Genomic DNA, 9,300 nt, shown 5'->3' on the forward strand with positions numbered 1-9,300 from the left:
TCTTTTGTGTAAGAATAGTAGATGCTTTAATGACTTGTGAGTAGCCTATAGTTGTTTGCTTTTTAATCTATCACTTTTTTTTTCAATTTGAGAGAATGTACTTGGTATGAACATGTCCTCCTCTCATAAGATATTCATTGGGACAATATGAATTTTAGTGGAATTTAGGCTCATTTAACAAAGAGGACAAAGTCTTTATAATTTTTCAAGTCCGTTTTAGAGGATCACTGAGATAAAAGTAGCCATGGAAGGGAATGTTGGAAGATAACTGTGCTGTTTATGCACCTATCTTGATTGGTATGGCCAATTTTCCATTATCCTTTAATATTTAGCAGGATAATTTTATTAACTTTGAAAATAACTCATATCTCCTGTTGATTTTGAGTCATAGCAAGACAAACTTCAGAGAATATTAAAACAAGGAAACAGATAACAAAAGAACTACTAAATATCTAATATATTTTGCATGCAAGTTAAAATTCTGTCAAACAAGCAGAAAATCTCCCAGGAAGACATCTTGCACTTTCTCACATATTTTCCTTGAAAGATTTAGGCTCTGAATTTAATTCACAAATCATACTGTAGGAGTCAGAAGGTTTAGAAGACACCTTGTGAATAGAGCCTATTTATTCATCAATTCACATGAGCTCACAAACACCATGAGGATTGCAAGGCACTGTAACAGATTCTCTCATACAAATTGTGGCTGTTCACTTTCTGATTTATGTGACAACTCTACTTGTCTGATATTTTATGTTTTCCTAAGGAGGAAAATGATGAATTTTAATGGTTTAAGGCTTTGCTGTTGTTGTTGTTGTTTTTGAAAGGTTGGAAATGTTCAAAACATATTATGTTGTGAAATAATACAATTGTTTTATTTAATCATAATGCTTGATTGTTTCGAGATGTTAAGACTTAGACTCTGATTGAAAGAGCACAAATCACAGCTTATGTTTGAAATACTTGTTTTGTTTTATCCTGAAATGCTTATTTTTAGGACTTGCTATTTACACAGGGAGCAAATGGAATTTTATAGATTAGGATTGAACTAAATTAGGACAAAATCTTAGAAGATATTACAGAAAATTGACATTAAGTGATAGCCACTGTTCTATCTTGGACATGTGACAATGATTACCTGTCTGTCATTACCAAGCTCACCACACCACCTAGAGACCTGAACAATTCTGAGACACAGTAGAAATGTGCAAGCCAGATGTTCTTTGGAGGAGTTGATCTCCAGGATACAAGGCTCTTCATCTGGATCCTAAATGATCAACATGAAAGTGATTATTCTCTTCTCACTTGTGGGATTCTTCGTCATTTGCAACAGTAAGCACCAAAATACTAGAGTGTTTTCATTTTCCAAATCCTGGGTATACTTGTTTCAGGGATTAATGATTTCACTACAAGATTCTTTTGTGTGGGAACTAAACCAAATTGACTTTTGTGCAAGGATTATACTGAATTCATAAATACATCCAGAATCCCTTGCAATATACATTTTATATCCTACAGGTGAAATAAATGTGGAAAGTAACAGTGAAAATTATGTCAACCTTCGAAATGTAACCTTCAAATTGTATGCATCTGCAAAGCACATGTCTAGAATTAATGAATCTGGAAGAAATATGCTTAACGTTTTAATGTCTGGGGGCGAAATTGGCATCTTCATGCAAATAATGCCAGGTAATCTACCTAATTTTAGTTACTGAGATGATCAACAAACTAATATCTCATTCAAAATGGAGAAATCTCACATTTGCTATTGAAGAGAAAAGACTGGGTCTTTTAGGTTTGTTTATTTTATTGAATAACATTTAATTTTGTATTACAGTTTTAGACTATGAATTGTTGAGAAATATAAGTTGAAGTGAAATTTCATCTGGATACCTAGTTTTGAAAATCGTTTTTTAACAAGTTCCTTAGTATAGAATTATTAGGTAGTTTAATAAAGGCTTATTATCTTAGGTGAATTAATTTTTTAGTAAGCAATTTGAGTTTAAGTTTATTGAGAAATCTTCAGTTGACAATTTTTTTATTGTAGATTGTATGACATGGACAAAGAGGGCAAGGAGAAACATGTTTAACAAATGGAGCCTTATATTTCACAGAAATGGGAAAGTAGGATATGGTATTATTAGTGAAGATGCCAGTGGATTGGGTTGTCATTTCATTCAATGAGTGCTCGGTGATCATAGTCTAAGTATTTAAGATATTTTATTTCTTTGCTATATATTAATCTTATATTAATGTATCATATATTAACATTTCCAATGAGGAAAGAATAGTGGAACATAGGTGATCATGGGATTTCTGGTTCAAGTCATCTATTGAAAGTAGTCCATTATCAGTTGTAAGAAATTATACTTGGGAATAGTGTGTATAGATTGAACTGAAGATAGCTAATACCTCCTTGTACTCCCTTCTTCTTCTCCTTCTCCTTCTCCTTCCTTCTCTTTCTCCTTCTCCTTCTCTTTCTCCCCCTCCTCATCCTCCTCCTCCTCCTCCTCATTATTATTATTATTATCTATTAAGTAAGTGCTATAAGGTAACTTAATACTTTCATTGGAGAATAAAGTAAGGTGTCATGGATTGGACAGGGTCGTTCAGGACAACTTCTGTTCTTGAAATATTTATGATATTCTGAGACCATAAGGCTCTTTTATTATTTCATTAAAGTAGAGGATTCTATGTTAGATTGTTATAATTAGTAGAAAATAGAGGTGAATACATGGGAAATTTGTAATTAAAATTCATATTACTGAGAGCAGTGTTAAGAAGAGTAAATATTCCATTGTTTCCCACTGCGGACATTTTCTCAGTAAGAACTAAATTCCATTTCAATTTATAGTGTATTCCATATGGTGTAGTTTCTAGGGAAATTACTTACATGATTTTGATTCCAAGTTTGTCTTCCAGAACAGAAAACTTTCTAACTTGTCATATGATAGTAAAATCTATTATTTCTAGTACACCACCTAAACGTTTTCATGAAAAAAGAATGTTAAACAGGATAAATTTGCAAGGCTAGATACACAGCAGGAAAATTTGGAAAGAAAAGACTGATGAAAATGGGATTGACTAAACCATATTTGCTCATGATAACTTTGTTTCATTCTTGTTTACCTTAAAAATATTTACATTGGCAGAAACACATTATTAAAAAAATGGAAAAAATCTCTTGAGTTTCAAAATTCATGGCTTTGGTTACAGTAATTTCACCCAACATTTTTCATCATAAAATTTATTAAAAATAATCTTGTGGTGACATATAGTACTTTGAGAATAGAATTATACAAAATACAGGAACATTTTAAAGATGTAATTTGGTGGAATGCATTTGGTGAATGGTATTTTTGAACAAAATACAATGTAAGTGGCAGTAACATGATTTATGTGACTATGATATTCAGCTTACCAGAAAACTTTATAAAATATCAAAGAAATGTCAAACTTTCATCATAACATAAACTTGGATTTTCATGTTTCTATATTTTTGTAAATGGCGAAGAAATTAGTAAATTTGTTTTGTAGTGATTATGGACATATAATTCTCCATCATATAGTTCTCCATCACAGTGATGTACAATTCCTAGGTGGGAATGGACTGCTGGGCTCAGGTGTTCCCTCTGAAAGCTGAAAGATCAGTCTGGGGATTTTGATCAACAAGGTCTAGTAGTGGTTGAATGTTTGGTAATGGAGTAAGCTTTAGTGCATCTCTATGAAAAAGTGGACATTGTGACATTAGACATGGCAGCAGTGGCTCATGAATATAATTCTGCTTTCTACTCCAAAGAACAATTTTGCTTCTTCATATTTTTTAATAATATTTTCATTTCTCACATCTCGAAGGACACTTTGAATTTTGCTTTAGAGGAATGATAGTTAAAGAAAGCACATTCAACATCCTTTCACAGAATTTGATTCTAATTATTTTTATTATATTAAATCTAGCCAACAAAAATTATACTTAAAATCGAATCTAAACATTCAGTGTTTTATGTTGTCATGGTCTGCGTTTCTATATAAAAGCCATAGAGAACAAGTTTTCAAAAATATGTCTCAAAGACATATTTTATGTTCTATAGGTGAACGTCTACTAGACGGAGTCTGGGTAGCAGTTAACTTAGTAATTCCTACGAATATGTTTGGGTAAGTATAAACTCACACATACTGGCACAGCATATAATCAGATTACTCTTGCCTAGGCAATTGGTTTTCTATTTTGATAGCAAACATGAATACATGTTCTGTTATTAATTCAGACTGTAACTCCAATAGATAACTGTTTTCAAAGAAAGAAAAAAAGTTTATTGCAAAATAATCTGCTGCCCATGCAAATAGCACTAAAGGAAAGAACTATACCAAAGGACATGACAAACCCAAAAGAAATGAAGTTTTGCTCTTAATGTTTTGACTGTGTTTTATTTTCTAACTTTATAGATATTTTTCTTATAAATATTGAGTCACAGTTGAAGTGTTTCTACAAAACTTCTGAATGTTAGGCTATGTAAACCTTTGTGTCTACATGTATTTCTTATCTTTTATATTCAGTCACAGTTTTTAATGTTTGTTCTTTTTTTCCCTATTCCATATGAATGTTTTTTATCTTACTTTAATTTATTATTAATAGTAAGAATTATTTAGATACCCATCAATTTCCTAAGACGTTATGAACAAAGTACAAAAATTTAGGATTGGGGGAAAATCTCAGAATTCAAGAAGTTTTTTTGAAAGGAAACCATAATCAGAATTATATTGCATTATATTATATCATATATCATATTATATTACTATATCTTATGAATACATATTCATATTATATGCATGGTTTATGCACATAGATATACATACACATGCACACACATATATATGAATACACATGTTTTGAATTTGATTTCTTTGACCCAAGTAATAACAAATAGTTTGTTTGGTTAAAAGGAATCCAGTACTGAAACTGGATCCCTACTTCAATGGTGTAATCTTGAAAAATCACACATTCTACTTACAGGTGTCTTTCAGAGGAAATTTGGACCAATGTGAGAAAAATTATTTGCTTCATTTTGCAATATAGGGTATTAAAATATATTTCTTTAGAGAGATTCTTATTCAAATCAGTTTTGTGGAACTGGCTGTGATATTGGAAATTTTGCCCTAAATGGAGAACATAATCTTAGGTCACTATGTAGTCTCAAGCTTGCAGTCATCTACTGAAGATCACTGTATACAGATGAAGCAGTTCTGTATAAGTACACACAAAAAGAAATGCTTAGTATTATAATTTTGTAATTGTGGATACAAGATTGGCTTGAAAAAAAAAGATGATGAAAGATGACCTCTGGTGTTTCCAAATTAAGGAACTATCATTGGTAGTTATAGTAGTTATACCTAGCATACTATCTAAATTAATTTTCTTCTTTTCTGCCTTCAATAGACTTCTGGTACTCACAAGAAAATGCTCTCTATTTTCCAGATAGTTCGAGTTTATCAGAAGACTAACATATTTGATGATACAGAAAGCTCTAATGAGAAATAAAATTGTGGAGACATTGGGTTACTATTGATTTAAATATGATCTTCCTAAAATACATTTGAGTACAACCATTAAAATCATTAACATTTTTAGTCTTTATTAGCAATCATGTCAAAATCATGAAATCTTAGCAGTGTGTTTAGATATGATAAATAAAGCATTTTAGCCTTATAAAGTGCCATGGTTCATATTATTTTAATATTATTGATGTGTATTTCCTTGTCTGTCTTCATGAAATGGTAGAGTTAGTTGAAATAGGTAGCCTAGTGACTCTCATATTTTACTTAAGCTTAGTATTCTTGATAGAGACTTGATGGGCTAAGTGCTCCTCTGCAGCCCTGTTGTCAATAGTAAAAATATACCAAAATTTAGTATCCATACTGAAAGGAACATTAGACAACTGTGTAATGGAGAGTTTACATCCATAGTAGTTGCTGAGAGTTGATTCATTTTGCAATGATAACATTGTTGAAATTCAATACAAACTGTTGAAAATATAACTATATGTCCCTTGCTAAGAGAGTTCTTGCAATATCAAGAGTACTCAGAAAAGTAGTCATGATCTGTGCTTACTTTTTTATGCCTGCTTGACATAAGCCAGCAATATTTGAGAAGAGAGAGCTTTGATACTGGAAATTCCCTGGAAAAACAAGCTATAAAGAGACCCATATGTTTTTCTTTTAAATTGGTGATTGATGTGTGATCTGAAGGAACTCATCACCATGTGGTTTCTGATAACTCTTGTATATTTGTCTTGGGTTCTATAAGAGATCAGGATAAATAAATCTATAGAAGCAATCCAGTGAAAAACACTTCTTCATATATAATGTCCTATATTCATTTTCCTATCTAGTTTGTGTTCTTGTCTTTGCTTTCATCAAAGAAATGTCACTCCAGTTTTATATAAAAATATAGACCCACTATTCTCCAAGTTGCTTTTGTACATGGTGTTTATCACAGTAACAATGAAACTAATTAAAAAGAGATACAGTTTTTGAAGAGGATATTTGTACAAATATCTAGTAGCCCAAATCAAATAAAATATTCACTAGATATGGCAATGTTTAATGATGGCTCACTAACACTTGTCAATGATGATGATTTCGTTTTTTATTTTAATATTTTTTATAGTCCAGACATTATCCCCATAACCTTCTACCATCTGACAGTTTTTCATTCCGTTCCTCCTCACCACTTTCCAAGAGGCTGTCCCCACCCCACCAACCCCATTCCTGAAAACCTCCTAACTTACTGAGGCCTCAAGTCTCTCAAGAGTTATGTAATTCTCTTACTGAGGGTAGGCCAGGCAGTCCTTTCTGTATGTGTGTCAGAATCCTAATATCAGCTGATGTATGCTCCATGGGTTGTGACTTAGTGTCTGAGAGATCTCCAGGTCAGTTGAGACTGCTGGTCTTCCCATGGGGCTACCCTCTTCCTCAGCTTCTTTCACCTTTTCCCCAATTCAACTATAGAGGTCACTGTCTTCCATCTATTGGTTGGGTGTTAATATCTGCATCTGATATTTTCAGCTGCTAGTTAGACCTCTTAGACGGCAGCCATGCTAGGTGCCTATGTGCAAGAACAGGATAACATCAGTAAATTTTCCAGGACCCCAGGCCTGCCCTTGAGCTAGTTCCCAATTTGATCCTTTCTCTCTTCTCCAATTTTTTATCTACAGTTCCTTCAGACAGGAACAATTCTGAGTCATAATTTTTGACTGCGGGATATCAAACCCATCCCTCCACTTGATGTCCTGTCCCTCCACTGGAGATGGACTGTATAAGTTCCATCACCCCACTGTAGAGCAAGTCATCCAAGGTCGCTCCATTTGAGTCCTAAATGTCTCTCACATCCCAGGTTTCTGGTGTCTTCTAAAGGTCTCTCCATCTCCTACCTCCCAATGTTGCCTATTTCTATCCTTTCTTTTGGCCTTCAGGGTTTCCATCATGCCCTATCATAGCCTGATCATGTTCCCAATTTTCTCTCTCTGCCTCCTTCCCCTATCAGATCCTTACCTCATTTTGCCCTTTCCCCATGATAGTTATCTTCTTCCTTCCAGTTTGGATTGAGTCATCCTCGCTTGGGTCATTTGACTTGTTAAATCTTGAGTCCTGTGGGTTTTTTCCTGTGTATTCTGTACTATTTTTAGCTAATATCTGTTTATTAGGTAGTATATACCATGCATGTACTTTTGGGCCAGAGTTACCTCACACAGCATGATATTTTCTACTTACATTCATTTACCTGCAAAACTCAGGATGTCTTCATTTTGTTGTTGTTGTTCCTAATTTTTTATGAATTAATATAAGACATTGCAGACCAATTTTAATCCTAGTACTCTTCTACCATTAATCCTGGTTAATCTTGAAGCAACAGAGCTCATAACTCTCTTTCATGTTGACAACATGCAGCCAAACTCAGAGGTTGCTCTTCAAATATCTTTGGGGAGATATTTCTAATACCTTTTGGAGAAAGGCACCTTGGAAGTGACAGTGATTGTTCTTGTCCCACTTGAAAGTTACAGCCATTCTGCCAAAGTTGCCAGCTTTCACATTCACTTTGATTCCTCCTGGAGGAACTGCTCAAAATTGCAGATCCATGATTCCATCTTCTACAGTGTGAGTGAAGTCAAAGCTGAACTTCAAACCTGCTTCTTTTTTGTCCCCCATTGACTCAAGCTTCTTCACAGGTAACATGGGAGCAGAGGAGCTGTCCCTATTGTTAATAACTGAGTAGTATTCCATCCTGCAAATGAAAAACATTTTCTATATTCATCTTTCCATTATGGAACATCTGTGTTGTTTCCAGGTTTTGGCTATCATAAGTAAAGTGGATATGAACAAAGCAGAACACATGATCCTGTGGTGTGGTAGGGTGTCTTTTGTGTATATCAACAAGAGTGGAATAGCTGAGTCTTCAGGTAAATCTATTTCCAATTTTGTGAGGAATCTACAGATTGATTTCCTGAGTTGTTGTACCAGTTTGCAATCCAAACAGCAATGGGGAAGTGTTCCTCTTTCTCCATATTCTTGCCAGTATGTGCTGTCACTGGTGTTTCAGATAAGTTTGTAATGACAGTATCAGCCTTTTTAGGACATAAACAGTTGCTTATTGAAATCCTAAACATGTACACATTTCATAGTGGATGTGCATTAATATTCCAAATTGTGCAAAATAAAACAAGTGCATTAGCCAAAATTTTGTCTTTGTGTACTTTTTGATTTACTGCAGGTAATCGAGTTTAGTTATACAAAGAAAAAGTAGAACATTTTCTTATTACTGTCTTCCCTTGTTGCCATATGATAGAGAAATCTTATTTAAAGTTATTTTCTTCTTATCATGATGTTATTTATGAAATTCTGAAGCTGATACCTCATTTCCTATTATAGCTGATGTGTTTGATCATTATTTTGCTAGATGTTTTCAAAACCAAATATAGAATGTGATGTGTGTTGTATTCAATAGAGGATTTTCATTTCTTTTACTCTATCTAATTAACAGAGTCCCCTCCTTGTATTTTTTCATGAGATATTTGTAGTTCTTGGCAAAACAAAATAATCTTTATATCATCAAATATTTTTTTTCCTATGGTAACATCTTTTGAATTGGCCAGTAAGATCTCATCCAAACCATGGTAAATTTTAGATTGAGGAATCTGTAAAAATGACTTTAAAAGCTCTTTAGTAATGCACCTGCTCTGTTCCAGATAGCCTTGTTTTCATCCTTCTCAACACATCTGCAGAACTTTCAGTTGATCTGCTGCA

At 33.4% G+C, this 9,300-nt stretch overlaps 1 pseudogene; it reads right to left on the minus strand.

The window, feature by feature from the left end:
• Positions 1 to 2,405: 2,405 nt before the first annotated feature.
• On the minus strand, positions 2,406 to 8,232 carry LOC148004514 (large ribosomal subunit protein eL22 pseudogene; annotated as a pseudogene).
• Between the last annotated feature and the right edge of the window lie 1,068 nt (positions 8,233 to 9,300).

This window comes from Rattus norvegicus, chromosome 7, assembly GCF_021556685.1.
Source record: "Rattus norvegicus strain SHRSP/BbbUtx chromosome 7, alternate assembly SHRSP_T2T, whole genome shotgun sequence".
NCBI classification, from domain to species: domain Eukaryota; kingdom Metazoa; phylum Chordata; class Mammalia; order Rodentia; family Muridae; genus Rattus; species Rattus norvegicus.